General features: G+C 37.4%; 1 protein-coding gene and 1 pseudogene across 2 annotated transcripts in view; both read right to left on the reverse strand.

Moving 5' to 3' along the window:
* The window catches only part of LOC309958874 (ferritin light chain-like), a 31,844-nt pseudogene extending 10,930 nt beyond the window's left edge, over window positions 1–20,914 (reverse strand). The window contains exon 1 of the transcript in view: window positions 20,817–20,914. The product of the transcript in view is annotated as a ferritin light chain-like (transcript). The remainder of the gene's footprint in view (window positions 1–20,816) is intronic.
* LOC309960020 (uncharacterized protein) overlaps window positions 1–24,066 on the reverse strand; it is a 345,721-nt gene that overhangs the window by 233,035 nt on the left and 88,620 nt on the right. The gene's annotated exons all lie outside the window — the stretch shown is intronic.

The following is a 24,066-nucleotide window of genomic DNA, read 5'->3' on the forward strand; positions in this document are numbered from 1 at the left end:
AGCATTTTGTAATTTTCAGTATAGAGGTCCTATAAATGTCTTATTGGGCTTATATTTAGGTATTTATTTAGGTCAGTTGTAAATGGCATCACATATTTTTATTTAAGCTTCTACACATTTGTTATTAATATATAATTTGATAAAATTGTGGTGATCTTGTACTCTAACTCATTTACAAACTAATATTATTTCTCAAGCTTTTTGTGGATTCCTTGGTATTTTCTCCATTTAGATTATCATCTCATCTTCAGATACAGACAGTTTTACTTTTCCTTATTCAGTATAATAGGATATATTACTATTCAACATTCAGTAGGATATGTTCCTTCCTATGCAACGTAGTAGGAATAGTCCTTTTATCTTTTAAATAAACTTTTTAAAAATTTAACTTTTAAATTTATGTATTTATTTATTTTTGCTTTATTTTCTTACTAGACCCTCCAGTGATATATTTAATAAAAGTGGTGAGAGCAGATATCGGTGCCTTGTTTCTGATCTTACAGAGAAAGCATCCAGTCTTCCACAGTTAAATATCATGTCGGTATAGGTTGTTTGTAGATCATCTTTATGAGTTTCAGTATGCTCCTTTTCTATTCCTAGTTTGCTTGGAGTTTTTTTTTCTTCTTTTTTTAAAATCATGAATGGGATTGGATTTTGTCAAATGCTTTCTCTGCATTAATGGATAGGATCACATGACTTTTCCCCCTTAATCTATTGGATATGGTGGATTACACTGTTTAATTTTCAAATATTTAACCAACTTTGCATAACTGGAATAAAACCCACTTGGTCATGGTATATTATTCTTTTCATATATTTCTGGATTTAATTTGCTAATATTTGGCTGAGGGTTTTTCAGCCAATTTCATAAAAAATATTGGTCTGTAGGTTTCTTCTTTCTATACTATCCCTGTCTGGTTTTGGTATCAAGGTAATACTGGCTTCATAAAATTAATTAGAAACTGTTCCCTCTACTTCTATTTCTTATCAAATCATGTAAAATTGGTGTTAATTCTTTAAGTCTTGGGTAAAAGTGAAACATCTAAGCCTGAACATTTCTTTTGGGAGTTTTTAAATGAAAAACCAGTGTTTCTAATGGTTACAGGAAAATTGAGATTATCTATTTCATCTTGGCTGAGTTTTGGTAGTTTTGGGTGTAGAAACATTGGCCCATTTCATCTACATTTTTGAATTTATAGTGTAGACTTGTTCATAGTAACTTGTCCCTCATTAACCTGCAGGATATGTCATGGTATCCCTGGTTGCATTTCTGATATCTGTGATTTGTGCCATCTCTCTGTTTATCTTTATCAGTCTTGCTAGATCTTTATTGGTTAGATTGCTTATTTCAAAGAACCAGCCTTTTGTTTCATTGATTTCCCCCCCTATTTTCCTGTTTTCAGTTTCATGGATTTCTGTTTCATCTTTATTATTTCCTTCTTTCTGCTTGTTTAGTGTTTTTTCCTCTTCCTTTTTTACTATTTTAATATAGAAAATTAGATTATTGCTTTGAAATATTTTCTTTCCTAATTTAGTGCTATAAACTTCCCTTTCAGCATTGCTTTCACTTCATTCCGCAAACTTTGATCTGTTATATCTCCATTTTCTTTTATTCTATGCATTTAAAAATTTTTTCCTTGATGCTGTCTTTTTTACCCATGAGATATTTGGAAGTGTGATGTTTAGTTTTCATGTGATTGAAGGTTTTCCTGTTGTCTTTCTCTTATTGATTTCTAGTCTGATTCCATTATGGCTAGAGAACATACTCTCTATGATTTTAATTCTTTTAAATCTGCTAATGTTTTTTTATCGCCCAGTATATGGTATATGAGTGAATGTTCCATGGACACTTGAATATGTATTCTGCTCTTACTGAGTGTGTTCTTTAAATGTCAGTTATATCCTGTTGATTGATGATGTTTTCAGTTCTTCCATATCCTTGCTGATTTTTCTCTCTGGTAGTTGTATAAATTGCTGTGTTGAAGTCTCAAATAATAATTGTGGATTTAAAACTTTCTCCTTTTACCTTTTTCAGTGTTTGCCTCATGCATTTTGAAGTTCTGTTGTTTGGTGCACACACATTTAGTATCACTAGGTCATCTAGGTGGATTATTCCTGTTATCTTTATGTAATGACCCTCTTTGCCCCTAATAATTTCCTTTGCTCTGAAGTCTACTTTGTCTGATATTAATATAGCCATTCCTGCTTTTTCTGATTAATGTTCACATGATATATCATTTTCATCCTTTTACTTTGAACTACCTATATCATGATGTTTAAAGTAAGCTTCTTATAGACAGTATATAGTTGGATCATGCTTGCGATTTTTTAATCTACTCTTCCAATCTCTGTCTTTGACTTGGTTATTTAGATCATTTACCGTTAATGTAATTATTGCCATGTCAAAGATTTGGTCTACCATGTTATTTTTTGTTTTGTCTTTTACCTTAGTTTCTCAATCCTGTGTTTCCCTTATTTTGCCTTCTTGTGGGTTACTTAAACATTTTTTAATAAGTCCATTTTAATTTAATTCATTTATAATCATTTGTGTATACTGTTTGTATAGTTTTCTTAGTGGTTGTTTTTGGCATTACAGTATACATATGTAACTTATCATAGCCTACTGGAATCAGCGTTTCATTACTTCAAGTGAAGTTTCAAAATTTTACTTCCATTTAGGTCTCTTAATATTCCCCAGTTTTAAAGTATGATTTTCTGTAGTATTTCCTTTCTCTACATTGAGAACCCCATCAGATGGTGTCATCATTTTTGCTTTGACCATCATATAGAATTTAAGAAACTCATGAGGCTAATGATAGTCTCTTATATTTACCCCATTTGTTTTCACCCATTCCATTGTTCCCCTTTTCTTTCTGAAGTTCCCAGTCTTCTGTTATTGTTTATATTTTCATAACAGTAGGTGATATTTTGGATTTCCAGTGCAACTGGATATGAGTTTCAGGAAACACTGAGCCTGGCTCACTTAATGCTACTGAGTTGGAGGGTTTGTATACGTTGGGCCTGTTGGCACAGCAGATGCTAGCAGATTAGACTAATGTTGATGGGACTAGTGCCACAGGAGGATGGGTTCCCATTCAGGCTATGCTGCTGCTACAGTAGATCAAGTCCCCCTCTACCCCAAGTGTGGGGCAGTGACCTGCTGCTGTCACTGCTTTGTATTAGGCTCCTTTTGCCTCAGGTGTGTGGTGGGATCCCTTGGAAGCTGCTGCTGCTACTGCTGTCAATCACAAGCTTAAATTCATTTCAGAAATACTTAAGTATAAATATATAGCCTGGCTCTTGTAGGACCTCTGTTTTTTTTTTTTATTGCTTTCATACAAATTATCCCAATTTAGTGACTCAAAACAACATAAATTTATTGCCTTACAAGTCTGACATTGGTCTCAATTAAGTAAAAGTGTTGGCAGGATCAACAGATGAATGGATAAAGATGTGGCACATATATACAATGGAATATTACTCAGCCATAAAAAGAAATGAAATTGACTTATTTGTAGTGAGGTGGATTGACCTAGAGACTGTCATACAGAGTGAAGTAAGTCAGAAAGACAAAAACAAATACCATATGCTAACACATATATATGGAATCTAAAAAAACAAGAAAAAATGGTTATGAAGAACCTAGGGGCAGGGCAGGAATAAAGACGCAGCCATAGAGAGTGGACTTGAGGACACAGGGACGGGGAAGGGTAATCTGGGATGAAGTGAGAGAGTGGCATGGACATATATACACTACCAAATGTAAAATAGCTAGCTAGTGGGAAGCAGCCACAAAGCACAGAGAGACCAGCTCTGTGCTTTGTGTCCACCTAGATGTGTGGGATAGGGAAGGGAGGGTGGTAGGCAGATGCAAGAGGGAGGAGATATGGGGATATATGTATATGTATAGCTGATTCACTTTGTTATGAAGCAGAAACTAACACGCCATTGTAAAGCAATTATACTCCAATAAAGATGGTTAAAAAAGAAAAAAAAGTGTTGGCAGAGCTACATTCTTTTCTGGAGGCTCTTAGGGGTGTTTCTGTTCCCTGGACTTTATCCGCTTCCAGCGGTCACTTGTAGTCCTTGACTCAGAGTCCCCTTTCTCCACCTACAAACCCCAAAATGTTGCATCTCTCTGATTCTGCTTCTATTAGGACATCTCTCTCTTTCTCTTTCTACAGTTGGGAATGGTTTTCTGCTTTTAAGGACTCATGCAATTAGATTTGTTCCATGAGGTAATCCAGGATAATCTTTCTATCTCAAGGCCTATAACTTCAGTCATATCTGCAAAGTCCTCTTTACCATGTAAGGTAACATATTATTAGGTTCTAGGGATTAGGGTGAGGGCATTTTTAGGAGCCAATATGCTGCCTACCACACCCTTAACAAGTGACCTTGAGCAAATTACTGAGACTTTAAAGCCTTACTTTCCTCAAACATAAAATGGAAAGAAAGATAACTAGTTAATATCATGAAAGTGAAACAGTATATATGAAATCAACTAATTCAAAAAATAAGATTTCTTCTTTTTCTTTATGATTGGCATGATTCTCAGAGTTCAGTTACTTGAAGAGTTACTTTTTTTTAAACAGAACTAAGGAATTTCAGGGTTCAGGTGCTGTAAGATTGTCTGAATTATCTGAGTAACAATTAGCTAAGCACAGGTGTAAAGCATTTGATTTACTCCCTGGTGTCCTTTATCTTCTCATCCCACTAAATCCATATCCCTTGTCTAGCTCCAGCCAGTAGAGTCAGAGCTTGTTTTACTGTTTAACTAAAGTTCAATTTAAATTTGCTCTACCTCTCCAGATTCTCAGCCCTGGTTGCATATTATAATCACCTGGGGAGATTTCAAGACCTACTTGATGCCAGAGTTTTACCTATCATGGATATTTGAGGAGGGACCTGGAATGAAATGCTCTAGCTTATGGTTTTGGGAGCCAAATCATAGTCTACACTGAGCCAAATCATTTGCGAGATCAGCTCTAAAAAGCAATTTATCTGTGGTGACTGATGCTCTTCCTTCGTCAGTATGCTTGTCCCTCTTTGGGGGAAAAGAAGAAGGGGAAGAAAACCCCAGCGGTTGGGCTCCCTGAATTATAACCTGATGCTGTGGAATTAGTGTTGGCTCAGAGCGCACATCTTCGGATACCCATTCTCTCTCCTGCTTCCTTGCATGAGCTTATATCCTTGGGCAGTTTTTCATCCACCACCCTCTTTTGCTTCTAATCTTAGCAAGTAAAGTCTCTCCTTAATGAAACAGCATTTCATGAGACTTACTGGGAGCATAGGTCTGTTCCAGACCTATCCTATGTTAGCTAAAGCAGATATAAGTGATGTATTTTTGGCATTCATCCTTGTGGGTTGGAGAGAGAAGACAGAATTTTATCCTTTAGGTGTCATATGACTGGGCAAATGGGCTCATTCCCTCTACTGCCTACCATGTAAAATACTGAGGGTATTACCTCTAGAAGGTATCTTCTAGGTATCAAAATAGCTCAGATAAGTCATATTTCTCAGTAAAAGGTGACAAAACTATGGCTTAGGTGGTGAATTTTCCATGTCAATTTGTCTGGGCCACCATGCCCAGTTATTTGGTCAAATATTATTCTGGATATTTCTGTGATGGTGTTTTTGTGTTTTTAAAAATTTTTATGTTTTATTTATTTATATTTTTGGCTGCATTGGGTCTTTGTTGCTGCACATGGGCTTTCTCTATTTGCAGCAAGCGAGGGCTACTCTTTGTTGTGGTGTGCGGGCTTCTCATTGCGGTGGCTTCTCTTGTTGCAGAGCATGGGCGCTAGGTGCACGGGCTCAGTAGCTGTGGTGCATGGGCTTAGTTGCTCTATGGCATGTGAGATCTTCCCAGACCAGGGCTCAAACCCGTGTCCCCTGCATTGGCAGGCGGATTCTTAACCACTATGCCACCAGGGTGTTTTTGGATGAAATTCATAATTAAATTTGTGGTGGACTTTGAGTAAAGCAGATTATCCTTCATAATATGCAAGGGCCTCATCCAATCAGGTGAAGCTCTTAATAAAACAAAGACTGACCTCCCTGTCGCAAAAAGGAATTCTGCCAGAAGACTTACAGAAATTGAACTGCAACTCTTCCGAGTCTCTAGACAGCCTAACCTGCAGATTTTGAATTTACCAAGCCTCTATTATTGTGTGAACCAATTGTTTAAAATCTCTCTCTCTTTCTCTATCTTTATATAGATATGGATATAGATCTAGGTATCAATATCAATATCTAGATCTATATCTGTCAGTATATATGGGCACATTGTATACACATGCTGTTGGTTCTGTTTTTCTGGAGAACCTTGACTAATACAGTGGCCCATATAAATAAAAGGATGAACCCAAGTTCACCCAGGTAGAAAGTAGTACAATGAGAACTGGAACTTAAGGCCTCATGACTCATTCAGCTGTGAACACTGACCCAGAACTGGCGTCCGCACACTCTGGCCCACTGATCAGATCTCGCTTGACTCCTGGTTTTGTACATAACGTTTTGCTTGAACCCAGCCGCACTCATTCATTAACGTATTGTGCATGGCTGTTTCTGTGCTACAGCAGCAGATGGGCAGTTGCAATGGAGACGTATGGTACAGAAAATCCAAAATATTTACTATCTGACCCTTTACAAAGAAGATCTGCTGACCCCTGCTCTAGGATGCCATCTGATTTCTGATAGCACCGAGGAGAATAATTCATGCACATTGGGATAGATTGTTAATCTCATGTCCTCCTTAGGTCAAAGATCTCTTAAATGCTCACCCTTGCAATAGCTAGCTTGGGGAGCATTGTCTGAGGATGCAGAAATTTTTCTTGCCAGGTCTTTCCAATCCACACTGCTCCCTGACTATGGTTCTTAAAACCTTTTTTTTTTTAAATTTTTATTGGAGTATAGTTGATTTACAGTGTTGTGTTAGTGTCAGGTGTACAGCAAAGTTAATCAGTTATACATGTACATATATCCACTTTTTTTTTTTTTTTTTCTTTTTTCAGTACGCGGGCCTCTCACTGTTGTGGCCTTTCCCGTTGTGGAGCACAGGCTCCAGACGCGCAGGCTCAGCAGCCATGGCTCACGGGCCCAGCCGCTCCGCGGCATGTGGGATCTTCGCGGACCGGGGCACGAACCCGTGTCCCCTGCATCAGCAGGCGGACTCTCAACCACTGTGCCACCAGGGAAGCCCCACTTTTATTTTTTTTTTTTGGCGTCTTTTCCAAATAGCCCATTACAGAGTACTGAATGGAGTTCCCTGGGCTAATAAGAAGAGCAGGTTCTTACTAGTTATCTATTTTATGTATAGTAGTGTGTATATTTCAGTCCCAATCTCCCAATTTAGCCTCCCCGCCACAATCCCCTGGTAACCCTAAGTTTGTTTTCTACATCCGTGCCTCTACTTCTAAAACCTGTCTATTTTAACCAACTACCACTCATTGCTTACTGTCTCTGGCTTCATGTACTTGATAATAAATCTCCTTCTTGTTCTATCCTGGATGACATGTTCCAAGGACTGAGATAATATCTTATTCTACATAATTTGTCCTTGATATTGTCTATCTTGGGGTCTTCATCTATGTCCCAAAGAAGACAGTCACTCTGTCTTCTAGTACTACTATTAATACCACATTTTATGGCATGAAGTTGACCCAATGCACTGAACTATCCCTTTAGAAGCTGTATGCAACCTGTCACTGGGTTTTAGCACAGGGGTAGAACTCAGATTAGTGATCATATATAAACAAATCTACTTGACCAGAAACTTTTTGTCTCACCATTTATTACACAAGTAACTTCTGTCTTTGCATCTATGATGTAAATATTTTTAATCTCCTAAATTATCTGAAAAATTATTTAGAGCTTCCATTTCAGTAGGCATTGGAATTGCTGTGTTATGACTATTTCATTATTTTATTTCCAAGTGTTAAATTAGGCTTCAAGCTTTGGCCAAGAGTAGACAGGAAAGGGTTTCAAAGAAATGAAGAGTGGGAAAAACTTCTGATGCAAGGGAGACTTAATAAAGATTTGATTTTGAATCAATAATTTATAATAAAAGTTTGAGTTTGAATCAATAATTTATGTCATTGCAAAATAGCTCCCTGGTAAAATTCCATTCTTTGGTAATCATTAAGTACAGAAATTAACAATCAAAGTATGCAGTGACCTTCTTCATTTTCTAAAAACAAACCTATATCTAGATGAGAGGAGAATTCATCTCATAACTCAGGCTCTGGACTTACGACTCCAAGTTCTGTCTTCTTTCAACCATACCTGCTGTTTCTGTCTAACTTCTTGAGCATGAGGTAATGGTGTCAGCTTTCATCCCCTTCCTCAGTATATAGCTTGGTGAGTATGAGTAAGGGATCTAAAACTTGAGAACCTGGGTTCAAATCTTGACTCTAAAATTTACTTGTTGAGTACTCTTGAGCATGTTATCTGTTTTTGCCTCAGTTTTCTCATCTATAAAATAGAGATACCATTACTTCTCTCAGGGAGTTGCTATGAAGGTGAAAGAGAAAATTCATACAATGCAAGAATTTATCAGTTCTTGGAACACAATAAATACTGAAAAATAATGTTAGCCATTATCAAGGCCCCCTCATTTTATGGATAATATAGATTAGTTTATATAGGTCTAATATTTACATATGCATAAACATTTTGTACCTATGTGTGTGTATACGTTCTTCTTAGAAATTGAGCAGTCAACATTCACATCTAAAAATCTGTGCTCTGTAGATATCCTGTGTACAGACACAGTGCTATAGTTATCTATTGCTACATAATAAAGAAGTCCAAACTTAGTGGTGAAATAAACAAAAGTTTTAATATGTGCCCAGATTTTGTGGGTCAGCAATTCAAACAGTACACAGAGGAGATGGCTTGTCTCTACTCCATGACTGATGTCTGGAACCTCAGCTCATGAGGATTCGGATGGCTGGAGCTGGAATCATCTAGATAATTTTAATTCACATGTCTGGCCCTTGAAGACTGGGCCCAACAAGAACTGTTGACTGGAGTGCCTATAGATGGCTGCCCAGGTGGCTTGGACTTCTCATAACGTGGTAGTTAGGATTCAAGATAGAGTATCCCAAGAGAATGAGTGTCCAGGGTTGAAGCATTCCACGAGAATCATGCAAAAGCTGCATGACCTTTTATGACCTAGTCTTAGATGTTACATAGCATCACTTTCATTATATACTATTGCAGGCGTTGGAGACCTTTTTCCATAAAGTGTCAGACAGTCAATATTTTAGGCTTTACAAGCCATACAGTCTCTTTTGCAACTACTTAGCTCTGCTGCTGTGATGTGAAAACAGACACAAACAATACATATACTAAGGAACATGGCTGTGTTCCAATAAAGCTTCATTTATAAAAGCTGGTAGAGGCCTAGACTTGGCCCACCAGCCATAATTTACTGACCCCTGCTCTATTGTTTGAAGCCATGGAAAGCCTGCCTAAATTCAAGGGAAAACACCCACATCTGGATGCGAAGAATGGCAGTGAATCTGAGACCCTGTATTAAAACCACTACATATGGGATATTTATAAGAGGATCTGTCTGCATACCTTGTTTCTCCCATGTATGGTGGGTATGAGGTATTGGGACATCTTACATCTCTGTAAGCCTGGGTCAGGGTCAAAGTTGGAATCTGAACTCAATGACCTTGATTTCTGGAATAATCGGTAACTCTAATTATGATTTGCTTACACTCCTTACCCCAATAAATATACCACAAAAGATAGATTTCAAGTAAACAATTGCTTTATGGCAAATTTTTATCAAGTCTCCATTGACTGAATTATTCCATTTTGGTTGGAAAGCATGAGCTTTTTTCTTTCCTAAAGAGATCTGCAACTTTTCAGATGTGGCATTTCATTCTACTGAGAGGATGATGTAGGTTTTTATAAACGGAAAAAGCAGGGCAGGCTGAGTTCACTCAGATCGTACTAGTGCTTAAAGGAATAACCGAAACTGGAACACAGGCTTCCAGGTTTTCCTGTCCTGTGCTCTTTCCGGTAGGTGCCATTGTCTGCTGGGTCTGGCAGTAATAATTTCTGACCTTTACCTCTCTATGCTCTTGTGAAGTGGTTTGGGGCTTTGTTAGCTTTCTTATGAGTTTGTACTAAATTGTGTCCATAAAGTAGGCTGAATTCCTCAGGGAAGGATGATAGCTGTTACTGTGTTATTACTGCAAATGTTGTGTTGGTTACCTTTTTTTCTTTTCTTTTGTCCAGTTGTATCCTGAACTTAAAAGTTATATTATCCGAAATGAAAGATGTGCATCTGGTAGAAAAGACTAATTTAAGGGATGAAAATTCCTGATGATTGCTTCAGTCAACCCTTAATACACACTGAGCTTCATTAGTAAATAGACAACTCTCAGACCATTCCCTTGGAAGAGGTCGCATAATCAGGCTTTGTGTTGATTTCGCATTCTGTTCGGTAGAGACAGAACAAATTAGAATAATTAGCTGGTACAGGAAAGCACAAAGAACTTTCTTCTGTTTTTGTGATGCATCCCATAATAAGGGTTGAAAATGAGACTGGAGGTAAGAACGTGAAACTCAGAAGAGCAAAGGAGAGAGGATATTGTTTCTTTGAAAATATTCTTTCAGTGTTGGCCCAGAAGAAATATGAAGCTGAGGAAATTTCTTTTTAATGATGATTTTTGTGTTGATGATGTGAGTGTGGAATTAGTAAGAATCAGGAAGCAAGCATCCTTTTCCACCAAGGACTTGGGAGCAAATGAAGCCATAAATACTCCCTGTTCTTGGAAACCCTTTTGGAGCAGTAATCAGAGAAGGGTAAAGGCAAAGCCTCAGGGCAGAGGTGTTCAGAGCAAAGGGATAGGAGGAGAACAAAAGGAGAGTGGATATGTTTAGAGCTGTCATTTTGAAATTTACCTGCTTCTGATTCAGTGCTGCTTTGCTGCTCTGTTGGTCCAGTGGAAATCCTCAAAGCAGGAGCAGCCGTATTTTAAAATAATAAGGTTAGAACAAATGACTTTAATCCAGTTCTCTTTAGCTCAAAAGCACAGAGGAGAGTGTGAGGAAAGAGTGAGGCCACAAGGAATTGTTCACTGGGTACCTTTTCCCCAAACCTCACTAACTGGGAGAAACTGACCACTGGATTATGTGCCTTGAAGGAAAGCAAATATGTTGAAAGCAAACAGTGTGGAGCTTGTTTAGAAAGCAAGCTGTATCATTTGGTCACCTGCTGATGATAATAGCATTGGCTGAGACCTGACCATTTACAATGAAGGCACTTCTGTAGGTAATAAGTTCCAGGAGGGCCCGAACTGAGTATGTCTGTTTCAGCATTTAGCATGGTCTAGCATCTGAGAGGCCGGTACATTATTGGCATATAGTAGACTTAAAAATGAATATTTGTGGATTGTCTGAATGAGTGGATGTGTGTGATTCATATCCTATTTGCAGGTCCTATGCCCTACAGTGGATTTTCAACCTCAGGTTGTGAAAGTATTTATGACGGGGATTGGCATTGTTCCCTATCTAATGGATAAAGATTACACATGAAAGGACTTTACATTGACATCCCAACAGCCTCATAGGAATTACTTAACAAAAAAATAAAATTGGATTCTGTATAATTTCTAATTTGTAAGCTGGCCAGAACACTGGTATTTCAGCCAGTCCTCTGGTAGTTCCGATGACGTTCCCATGATCACCCAGGCATAATCAGAATGGCTTTAGGATTTGGGAGCCAAAATGTTTCTCAGTATTTATGGCATTGCTAGTCCATTTAAGAAAATGGAGTATTGAAAAAATAGCTTCAGACACAATATGGCATTTTATGATTTAGCATGAAATCTGAGAAATATAGAGGTTATCGGAAGCCTGCAATGGTAACGTTTCCTCTGCTATTGAAGTTATTGTCTTTAAACAAAGCTTCTACATCACTAATGCTATATATATATATTTTTTTTATGATATTCAGGTTAATTTCCTATTCTCTCTAAGGAAGTAATTGGTTGGTTGGTATGGGAGATGGTGTGGCTTCCAAAGGTGAAAAGTATTATTTTGTTGTAATTTCCAGCTACCTAAGGATGGGAGAGGCCCAGGACACTGCAGTCAGTATATTATGTGGAGCAGGTTATATTGTGGTTTATTTATGAACTTTTACATGTTTATTTTCTATGCAAGTTTGTATGCTCCTTTTTGAGTTTTGGTAGATAAGTGTTTTGTAACTTTGGAATACTTGGAGTTTATATATATATATATATATATATATATATAAGAAACATATATATATATATAAAACATATATATATATAAAACATATATATATATAAATGTAGTAGTTAAAGCCGTGGAGAGTGTACTAGTCTACCTAGGTTCAAATTCTGGCTTTACCCTATGACTTCCCTGTGGCTTCCTCTGCTCACCTATTAAAATGGAGGATAATAAGACTGCTGTGGTGAGTTACATACTAAGTGCTATTTAAGCATTTGCTATAATGATCATGTATACTCGAAGGCAAGGAACTTGCCCCTTGATCGTCTCTGTATTCCTAGTGCTTAAGAATTCCTAGTGCTTTCCTAGTGCATTGTCTTAGGATAGAGATAGCTCAGTACAGTTCTTCTCACTATAAAGTACTGTTACGTTGAAAGTCTTTGCTTGTGTACTAATAATCTATGACATATCTGCTGAGGACAAAGAAAGGAATAGTTTTAAAACTGCAATGGATAACAAAAGATTGTATGATATAATGCCTTTATTATGTAATTATAAAACTAACAAATGATCATGGTAGAAAATTTGAAAAACTCCTAGACAAAAGAGAGATCAACAACATTTGGAGTAACTTTCAGAGTGTAGAGCTGTCCATGAATATTAGTGCTTTCATATTTTCCAGGACTTTCAGTACACTCTGCTTCTTAAGAGTCTATTCATGATATTTTACTTTAATGATGTTTTCATCATGGGGACACACACACACAGAAATCTGTTAAAGAAAAAGAAAGACATGTAAATCACTGATGTTTCAGATAGCCACATGAAATAAAGTGAGAAAGGTCAACAAGCTGAAAGGATGTGGAGTAGCATCTCCTTAATTGCTTACATAATTCTGATAATTACCTCTTTGTGGATAAAGTAATTAATGGGGAATCTAATTTAAGAAAAAGATATGAACTGCAAGCCTTCTCGAAGCCAAGTATTTCTTTCCACAAAAGGTTACTTTCCACGGCCATTCTTCCTTATTACCAGACAGGGAAAGAGTATTGTATGGCAAAGGATCTTCCTGAAGGAGGGTGCTTCCCACACTGATTGTCATAAGTGACTTCGGGATTACTGTTGCTGTATTACCAAAATCTTAAACTAGGATATTTTTGACAAATTTGGTCCTTAGTTAATTTTTAGAGCTACAAACTGTCAGATGGCTCTGAAATAACAATTGTCTGGCTATTCTTCAGGGTGATCACAATATGGAAATGACCTTGAGGTATCACTAAAAAGCAGGAAGGTGTGAGTCTTCCTTTGGTTCCAGAGTGAAATGCGAGTTGGAGTTGGAGTTGGAAAAGAGGCCCACAACCAAGTGATAGAGAAGGAAATGTGAGGTCGTTAGAGAAAAACCAGGTTGAAGTTAAGGGGAAGAGGCATGAGGAAATGGTCAACTGTTACAGTATTACAAAATCATCAAGAAGCATATCCATGAATGTGGTTTGTATTGCAATCTGCTGAAAAAGAGACAAATACCCTGGCCTGGCCTGCATGGAGATTATATTTTATTGATTCTGATAATAGATTATTGTTGATAAGGGCCTCCTATAAATTATAACCATGCAAAGGCAGCAAGATAATGTTTTTTCCTTTATGTATGTGTTTCTCATTCCTACTCACTTCTCTCTTAGGGGAGGAGAAAATCACACACACACAAAAATGTCAATTCTCAGCTATTCATTTTCAATATAATTTTTTTCCCAAATTCCAGTGGAGGCAATAGGTTAACTGTTAAGATTTGTAAGCCTCAAAAAGCTAGATTTTTACAAAGTGTAGCCAAATTTTATTCTATAAATAATAGCTTTGCAAATAATATATGGTGATGCAAAGTTGGAAAAAGCTGGTTTTTCTTCCGTGAATGGCTTCACTGTGCTGGGAGAAGAGGCACAGAAGAAATCAAAGTAATTAAACATGGGGTGAGTTTTCCTGATAGGGGACTCTAGTGCTTTAAAATAGACTAGATAATCCTAGGGATAATCTGAGGGTAGAACAGACCAATGCCTCATTTCCAGTCTGGTATCCTGGAAGAAAACAGTGTATTTTCTTTAAGGTCTTGAGAGGTTTTTCTTCTGCTTTGTTTTGGTTTTGGTTCATTTTGTAATCAACCTTATTAAGGTATCATTTACATAAAATAAAATGCAGACATTTTTAGTCAACGGCTCAGTGACTTTTAATTAATGTATACATTTGTATAACTAGCACCCCATAAAGATAGATAACAATTCTAAAACCCTAGAAAGTTTCCTCCTAGGCTTTTGCAAAAGTATCCCCATCTCCCACCCCAAGGCCACCACGGATCTGTTTTTTATCTTTAGAGATGACTTTTGCCCAGTTTACAATTTCATGTAAGTTGAATAATACAGTGGGTGCCCTTCTGATCTGGCTTCACTTGCTCAGCATATGGTTTTTGAGATTCATTCATGTTGGGATGTTTTAAACCAGGACTTTAGCCTGGGTGGCTGATGTTGTCTGAAGGCACCTATAGGTACATCTGAGTCTCTGGCATTGTCACTGTCTGTTCTTGGCTCAGTATTTTCAACTTTCTAAGAAGCACAAGGTTGAAGTAAGGAAGATCATTGTCAGTATAATGGAGGTGAAGTGGGTTCTGTTATATAATATTCTCAGCAAAAATTGACCTGCTTGGAATCATTGTGTTGATAATGGACAAGGATACTCCTCCTCCAAAAACCTTGATACTATAAAACTTCTAAAGGACGCTGTCCTAGGACTCTTTTAATTTTCATGTTTTGGGAAACATTTCTGGAGAATTCAAATGCTCGCAACCTGAAAGAAACAATTATTCACCTGAAAGCTGACTCTGCTAAAGTTGAGTTGTCTGACCTTTACATGCTGATAGAACCCAAACAGTCTTGCAAAACAATGCTCTCTTGTTGGATATAAGCATATAGATTGTTTAAGATGGACGTGTATATGCAGTAAAGTGAAAAAGCAAAGAATCTTTGAGTTTCCCTTGCTGGATTTTTTTATTTTGTCATTTAAGTTTCTATAGCATATGCTAATAATTCAGGGAAACCTCAGGTTAGTTTTAGGTCCACTCTACATAAATTATGAAGTATTCCATATCCACCTTTTTTCTACCTTCCTTCTTTTCTTCCATCTTTCCTTTCTAACTTCTTATAATCGATTATACTTAATCCTGCATTTGCTGAGGTGGCAATTAGTGTAGGAAAATACTGTGAACTTTTGCTGTTCAGAATGCATGTTGACCAAATTCTATATTGAGAAAAGGTCTGAATTTACCCAGAGTAACCCTTTCTGAGCGTCTCTGAATAAAGGGCATAGAAACTGGGCTATATATAATATCCTGACAGGCATGTAGAACTCATATCAATTGCCCTAAAGAGCTTACCTAGCGTAGATGCATATGAATGCATTTAATAATTGCTTTATTGGCAGCAGTGCCAACCTACACAGTCTGTTTGGTTTTATATCATTCTCATTACCTGCTGTTTACCACTGTATACATTGCTAATGGTGTGGTTTCTATGGCTTGTGAATTTCACGGCCAAATAATATGTAATTTATTGCACACTTCAGTGTAGAAGATGAAGACTCCATAACTTTTCCTGTGCTCTTTGCCCCTTTAGAATGTATTACACTGAGATCAGGCAAAGTAATAAATTTATTTCAAATGTGCGTGATAGCTAAACATCAATTAGGACTGATGGGCAATATTTCTGCTTCCAGCAACATAACAGTTTTTAAAGACTAAGCCATTGAACGTGGAGTTACTGAACATGGGACTCAGTTCACTGGGATCCTTCTTAGAAAACTAAAGGAAAACTTGGATTGGATTTGTGTGGTTTATTCAAGTAGTAACTAATCACCTACATCTTGGTGAACTTAATTTGTCACAATTGTTTGGTATTTTATTAACTCTCTTCCCCTTCTTCCCCGACTCTCACGAGAACGGATCATGAGTATCTTAAAACATACTAAGTCGTCTTCCATCCCTGTTTATCTAACTACAAAAGCACACTTTCCTTATCCAATGTAACTTACTGTCTTTTAGAGTGGCTGGGGTTTTAATTCTCTACAAAATTAAAACCAGCAAAGAGAAACATTTTCAAGGAGCCACCACATTGTAGCGCTTTAGAAAGACGACTTTAGAATTAAGGGCAACTATATCATTTTATAGCTAAAGCACCTGAGGCCTAAAGTAGGCAGGTAACCATCGAGGTCAGGGAAAGGGGGTGAAGATCAGGTTTCCAGAAAGAGTCTAGAGGGACTCAATCTGAGCAGGTCAAAAACTGAAAGGAGACCACGAATGTTCTGGGAAGGCTGGCATCTGGCCTCAAGTGTGGGATTCAGATGGGGAGTGGGTCCTGGGGGAACTGAGCTTCTGCAGTAGGCAGAGAAGTCCACCTCATCTCCGGAAAGTGCCACTGACATCAGGGAGTTGAGGGGAAAGAGCAATGAGTTCCAGTCCACCTGAGAAAGCAGGCCAGTCTGATTAACTCTGAATTTAGGCTTATTTCAGATACTTCTTGAGAAAGAACTTGGACAAGAGCAAGTCCCCCGCAGCCTCTTTTAAATCCATGCCCAGTATTTTCTGGTGGAGCTGCTTAAACCCTCCAAGTGACTCCAGTATTTTAATTTCACTCTACATTTAATTCCGACAGTTCTATGATTGATTATTTAATGGGCAAATGAGTAGGGTCACAAAAGAGTGTGAATGTATTTTACAGGATGAGGATGGGCGGAGTGGAGCAGTCTGGAACGGGACACCAATAAAAAGGGATCTTGGTAAAGAAGAACGTCTATTAGAAATGGAGAGGAATTCGCAAGGAAATTAGTGCCCGACACCACGCCCTTCTCTCTGCATGTTTAGAAGCTAGTTTCTAATTTTATTTTCATAGGAGATGTGCCTGTGATGAATTCTCTTTTACCTCCACACCATTTACCACATGGACATATTGTGAAGTTTGTGTGAGAGAAAGCAAGTATTAGAATGTGTCTTGCAAGCAGCTATAAACACTTCCTGGAACAATCTAGGGTAGAAGGAAAAGGAAAGGAAGGTGGAAACAAAGGAGAAAGACAGCTAATGATGCTGGAGTCTCTCGCTGGGATTTGTGGTATCTCTTTTTGAAACTAAGTACAGAAAGTCAGAACTTGACTGATTGTTTCTTGATCACTGTTTGTTTTCATTTTTGCTTTTTTCTTGCTCTCTCATCAGTTATTCCAGCCAGTGCCATGTCATTTTCAGTTTCAGTAAGCATGCCTGTCTTGTTTCCATTTGCATTATTCATGCAAACGTTGATTGAACTGATGACCCCGAGTTATCAAGGAAACATTAGATACACCAGTGGATACATTTCTTAATTTTAGAAAAACATTACCGAGTGAAGGTTAAAATAACTCCTCTTCAATTTGTCATTTTAAAAAATCTTCTCCTAACATACAATACCTCATTGCCTAACAATGCCAGATAAATGAAGAATTCCTATGTATTCTTGAATGCAGGCTAGTCTGTATATTTTTTGGCAGGTATGACCGTTACCGAGGGTAACGGCCTGGTTTGCCGGCCATGTCCTGTCTCCTAGATAGTTGTAGTTTCTGTTGTCTTTCATTTGGTCCATTGGATATCAGAGGTGAATTGATAAAACTATACTTCCCTTTACACTTAGTTTTTTGTTTTGTTTTGTTTTACTTGAAGTATAGTTGATTGACAATGTTGTGTTTCAGGTGTACAGCCAAGTGATTCCGATATATGTATTTCTTCTTCAGATCCTTTTCCATTATAGGTTATTACAAGGTATTGAATATAGTTAGTTGCCTGTGCTATACAGTAGGACCTCGTAGTCTATCTACTTTATATATACACTTACTTTGTGTGATCCACGCTGGTCAGACCACATGATTATTTTCACTTCTGATATAATTTTTTCAGGTCCAACCTCAAATCTTTGATAAGAAGATATTTTTTAGCATGTGTGTGCTCTAAATCCAACAGTAGTTATTAGAGATATGGTTTTGCATTAGGTATTCTTCACTTTTTTGTTCTCGGCCAACCAACTGAAAACTAGCGTTTATTTTCTGGTTGGTTTGCTAGATGTTTATGACTATAATAAAAGTCTTACATTTTGTCTCATATCTTAAAACACAATCTGAATTAGCAATGGGTATTGTGCTATACATAGGGCCTGTGATATAAATATTGTATCTAATTTCAAAAACATATAGCCTAGAAGGGAACACAGACACCTAAGCAGCAATTATGGCAACTGCATTTGTTTACTAAGTGAAATAGTACTGAGATGGATAAAGTGCTAGCAAGCCTTGAAGAGGCAAATCAGTTTCAAAAACAGATGCGCAGTTCTTTAAAAATCTTTTTAACATTTTTCCATCTACATGTAGAATATAACTTAGCATAAAAACGGTACGGGTTTTAAGTAATGTAGCATTTTGACATCCTCATAATGAAATTAAATCCAGAAGGAGGTTTCTCTCCATGATCTCTTGAAATGGTCCTTGATCATCCACAATATTTCCCATCAACACAAAGGTGTTACCAAGGGCAGGAAACTCCAGCATTATTAAAGTTTCATAAAGCAAAGTCAATTTTAAGAATATAATGTCCCCAAACTGATAAAGGTCTTGACAGAAAATTTCAAGGGAAGCATAAATTATTTTTTGTTTGTCAGAGGGCAAAAATATTTAGGTTGAGTTAATGAATGGTAGAGTTTTTGAGTGGAGAGTGTCCTTAAAATATTATGTAGATCTGTACTGTCAACAGATGCTAGCCACATGGCATTATTTATATTTAAACAAATTTAAAAATAAGATTAAAAATTCAGTTCCTCAGTTGCATTTGCCATATTTCAAAGATGTTTATTAGCTCCATGTAGCTATTGAATACTGCATTGCATGGTACAGATATAGAATATTTTCATTATCACCAAAAATTCTATTGAGCAAAACTAAAATTATACCCAGATATTCACAGAGAAGGCAACCAAGTCTCAAGGAAATAATATAACTTCCCCAAGATCACACAGCTGTGTTTTTAAAGAAAAAGAAAACGACACAAAGGAAGTAGTAACAGAGGCATTAACGAAACCCAGTAAGTTTGTGGGGCAGTCAAAGTAGGGTTTAAAAGTGCATACTTAGCTGTTAGCAGGGTTGAAGCTCTTGATGGTTGGTAAGATCTACCTGCCTGAATTTGGACATTAGCATTTTATGCAATGAATTAAAATCAAAAAATCCTTTCAGTGAATGGCTGCCAGCTCCATAGTTTTAGCCACTGCCGTGCTTCCAGGTTATGTTTATCATTTTCATGTACAGGGCACCACTGTGAGATGTGATGGTTTATCTGACCCCAGAGAAATCAAGAAATCTTGTGGGGGTTATGGCTATATTTGAAAAGGTTGATTTTTAAATGCATCATGCAGACTGGCCGTGTTGTAAAAGGGATTCCTGCCATCAAATAATCAAAATGTAAACTCTCTTCTTACCTTGCAAAAGTCAAAGATAGTCCCTGCATCTTTATTATTTCGTTGAAATCCAAATATTATTTTTCCATTCTCTAACTTGTTTTCCTCACAGTGTGATCAACTATTGCCAAGGAAGGAAAGGTTAGATTTATCAGTCAAAGTTTGCTAAAGGCCCCCTAGGTAACTGAACCCTCAGGAGAAACAATCGTCATGTATTCTTTTTCTGTTGTTTCAGTATCTTCGTAGAGTCATTTCAATATGTTTGGTTCTGTAGCAGAGGTTCTGTGAAGTGCTTATCTTCCTCTGAGGTCCAGAAAGCCTGCGAGTCTGTGGGTAAAGATGGGTAAGGAGAGAGAGGGAAGGAGGCTAGATAGAGGCTCAGTGCTGAGATAAGGACAGTGTTCTAAAGCCTCCTGGGGGTGAGGCTGGGGTGCACAAACACCCACGACTAATCTAGACAGAAACTGAATAATCAAGGGGACGACCAGTGTGAAGTCATGTGGTCACCTCTCCCTCTAGAAATAAACATTGCCCTCAGTAAGTCTCCCCCCTGCCCCAGAAGAGCATTAGGAAGGTCTGGAGAGGGGGATTATTGGCAGAAATGGGAAAAGCAGGTTGAAGGGATTAGCCTGGAGCAGAGAGACCAAGAAACCCAAGCCAGTAGATGGAAGGCAGACTTTTCCTGGAAGTCTCCAAGCCCAAGTCAAGTTCTGGGACCACCAAGTACAAGTCAAAGAGTGCTCATTTAACCCCTTTGGGCCCCCACGGGAGTGGAGGAAGACTGGACAGAGAGGGAGAAGGGGCCATTGAAGGTACAGTATTTACTATGGGATTTAACTCCTCAAAGGCCTCCCAGTAGCTTCAGATCTGCTCAAGAATCCTTCATGTCCTGCTGGTTTGCAGCGAGTGGCTCACAGATTCAAGGCCTCCTCTGCCAGATGGAGAACTATTTCAAACATCCCGCCTCTATTTTGTACTGTAGCGATGGAGACAGGAAACCTGACCCCATTTTCAGGTTCTAAAGAGAAATTCTAAGTACCTGAAAGACTGAGGAACATGGTGGCTTTTATTTAAGATGTGGAGATACAGAGCACATACCTGGACTTGGGCCTGCAGCAGCACCGGATTGCACCAAGAGTTCCCTTTATTTTCTCTCGCATCTCTGTTCCTCCTTTTTTCTCTGCTGGATTAGCCATGGGGACTCCAAGTTCTTCATTGTGTGGTCCTGGTACCAAGATTCTCCTGGGAATTATAAAGCTATTCACCTGCTACATCGAGCACTTCTTATTTTTTCCCCAGCAACGTAAGTCATCCTTAAGAAGGGTCAGGGTGCTAGCTCTTAAATATATATTAGTCATCCCTTTGTACATTAAATTCTCTTTCTTGGAGACTGCTCCTGACATGGTGTTCACCGTGCTCTCAGCTGGCCTCCTGAAGTTCTGCCCTGCCTTCCCCACCAGGTACAGTTCAGGAGCTGCCTACCTCAGGGTGATAGGTTATCTTCTAGTTGCTTTATTCCTTTCCCTTTTACATTTAGAGAGTATAATTGGAATACATAAACTTCTCTGTGACCACAGCTTTATTTGCAACCCACAGGTTTTGTTATGGCATGTTTTCATTATCATTCAATTAATAAAATTCTAATTCCCATTGCAACTTTATCTTTGACCTACATAATGATCAGAAGTATGTCTTTAATATCCAACTATTTGCTAAAATATTGGTTATATAGTTTTAAATTTCTTGATTATTCGGAGTCTTGTTTTATAACCAGAATATAGTCAATTTTATAAATGTGCCACGTGCACCTAAAAATTTCTGCGGGATATATATATTCCATCATTGTTGGTACAGTGTTTTATATAAATTTAGGCCAAAGTTTTTAATGATGGTATTCAGATCTTCTATAATCTGCTGATTTATTGTTGTGGTTCTATGTTACTGATCTAGGTAATTCAGATTTTTCTATTTCTACTTAGATTTTTGGAATTTCCCTTCATATATTGCATTGAAGTTTAGATTTATAATATATTCCTTGTAAAGTAACAGTGGGTTTTATTATCCTGCATTATCGCCAGTGATACTTTTTGCTTTCAAATCTATGTTAACATTAAAAAATCTTCTTCAATTTTGCTTATTGTTGTTATGACATAATTGTTGAATCCTTTCATTTTGAATCTGACTCTTGTCTCTTGTAGGTGGCATAGAATTAGGTTTTTTGTTTGTTTCAATAATCCTTGTCATTTGAGTATTTACAGTTAATGTATTTTCTTACAGACCGTTTACTCCTTGTTTACTATTTGTCCCACCTTGTTATGTTCCTTTTGCTCTTCTTTCTTCCTTTGAGATTTCTTCAAATTCCGTTTTGCCTTGTATTAGCTTGTTATTTTTATATAAGTAGCAGTTACACATGTACCATGACTTATTAGCTCTTTTACTGCTTCTCAGGCAATGCTGAAATCTTAAATTTCTTTTACTATATTTTCCTCTTCCATTTGTTTTAATGCATTCTAATTTTTGATATATTTTATTATTACCCTTTTGTGTTGTTAGATTTTATTTAGGTTTATCCACTTATTTATCCTTTCTGTTATACATAATTCTTTATAAAGTCCTTATTTTCATCTGTGATAATCTTCCTTCTGCCTGCAGGTCTCCCTTTATAATTTAATTCAGTCAGTTCTGATGAGAAAATATTTTCTAAATTTTGTTTGTCTGCAAATTTCCTTATTGCATCTCTCCTTCCAAACAACAATTTCTCTGCCTCTAGAATTCCCAATGGGCAGCTCTTTTCTTTAGCACTTAAAAATGTTATTCCATTATTTTCTAGTATCCATTCAGTTTCGCTGAGAAGTAAACTGTAATCTTAATCCTATTGTTCCTTTGAAAGTAATCTCTCTCTTTTTCGTCGGGCTGCTTTTAAGATGTCATGTTTTTCTTTGCTGTTCATGAATTGTACTGTGGTGATCTTAGGTGTGGTTTTCTTTGTATTTGTTCTTGTTGCTTTTTTTTTTAGTGCTTGTTGAATTTAAGGCTCCATAGATTCCTTTTAGTTTTAGAGAACTCTCAGCTGTTAATATTTCTGAAATATTGTTTTCATCCCAATCTCTCTCTCCTTTTTTCTTTGGACTCCAGTTTACACATATGATAAAAATGTTTACTGTGGCCCATATGTCTCAAATGCGCGTATGTGTACTTTTTATTCTTTTCGTTTCCCGTGCTTTAGTCTTTATATTGTTACTACTCTCTATCTTCCAGTTCACTTACCTCTCTTTACCTGTGTCCAATCCACTACCGAGTTTTAAATTTCGTATAATTTTTAACTCTATCAGCTCAACTTCAATCAGTTTCTAGTTTCTAGTTGTCAAGTTAAATTCTTCACCTTGTCATCTATTTTCTTGAACTTGATAATATTTACCAAAATATGTATGAAATTTAATGTTTAGGTCATCTATGATTCTGATTCTGTTTTGTTTTTTATTCTAATTCTCCTTTTCTTGGTAGTCTTGGTGGTTCTTCAGTGAATACCAGATTTGGGATATGACAAGTTGTAGAGAATCTGAATGACATTACAGTTGCCCTTTGGACAACCTGGGTTTGAACTGCACAGATCCACTTATACATGGATTTTTTTTTCAATAAGTAATACAGTACTACATGAGCTGTGGTTGGTTGAATCCTCAGATTCAGAACCACAGATAAGAAGGGCCGACCATAAAGTTGTATGTGGATTTTTGACTGCACAGGGAATCAGCGGCTCTAAATACTACATTGTTCCAGGGTCAACTGTATTTTCTTGAGGAGAGAATTTCCTATTCTTAGGTAGGGGAAGATCACCTCAGTCACCTGGACCAACTTCATACTCATTTTCCTTCTTTATAAGGTTCAATGTAGATGTTGCATCAACCTTCCTAACACACAGACACACAGACAGACAGACAGACACACACACACACACACACATATGTAGAGACTTCCAGTGTCCTAATTCGTATCATTAGTTTTCCATTGGGCCACAAATCTTTCATAGGTTCTGAACCCCAATTTTGTCTCTTCAGCATTATGAGCCAACTAAGTCTTTGCTTTGACTTCAGTTAGCTTTTGTTTGACTTCTTAGCATCTTGTCTTGTCTACCTTTTATACATGGAAAATACTGCAAGGGAACACTGTTGCTGAATGCAGCTCCGTTCTCTGAATCTTTACTCTCTCTGTGATTTTGGTCCTTAAAATTCTAGCTGCCTTGTTATTTCTCAATTCCAACTCTGGTTTCCTTAGTCCTATGACATTGTCCTACGTTCTACTGGCTTTTCTACCTCTTAGGAGCCACGTTTGGTTTCTCAGACTTTTG

The sequence above is a fragment of the Leucopleurus acutus genome, assembly GCF_964270905.1.
Source record: "Leucopleurus acutus genome assembly, chromosome: 3".
Lineage (NCBI taxonomy): Eukaryota > Metazoa > Chordata > Mammalia > Artiodactyla > Delphinidae > Leucopleurus > Leucopleurus acutus.